The following is a 385-nucleotide window of genomic DNA, read 5'->3' on the forward strand; positions in this document are numbered from 1 at the left end:
CACTGAGGGGCTCTCTATGACATAATAATTTCAGGTAAATATATTAGAAATGAAGAAAATAGGCACAAGAAATCCCGATCATGTGAGTAAGTTCCTGTTTTCAGGTGGATCCAAATCCAGAGTCCAGAATGGGCGTGTGTAAAGATTGCTCTGCAGCTGGCTGCGTGCTTTTCTGTTCTAATCCATGTCAGTTCTGCTTTATCTGTTGCTATGTGCATAAATGGAATGAAGTTGCTGTCTACCACACACTATGATTGGCAAAATTGTGGATTCACTTTACAACTGAACAACGCTAAAAATTTATCAATTAAACTGAACCTACTAGGTTGTGCCATCAATTCAACCCATTTTAACATGTAGACATGTTAATTTGTATAATGTATAC

Source organism: Penaeus monodon, chromosome 20 (genome assembly GCF_015228065.2).
Source record: "Penaeus monodon isolate SGIC_2016 chromosome 20, NSTDA_Pmon_1, whole genome shotgun sequence".
NCBI classification, from domain to species: Eukaryota; Metazoa; Arthropoda; class Malacostraca; order Decapoda; family Penaeidae; genus Penaeus; species Penaeus monodon.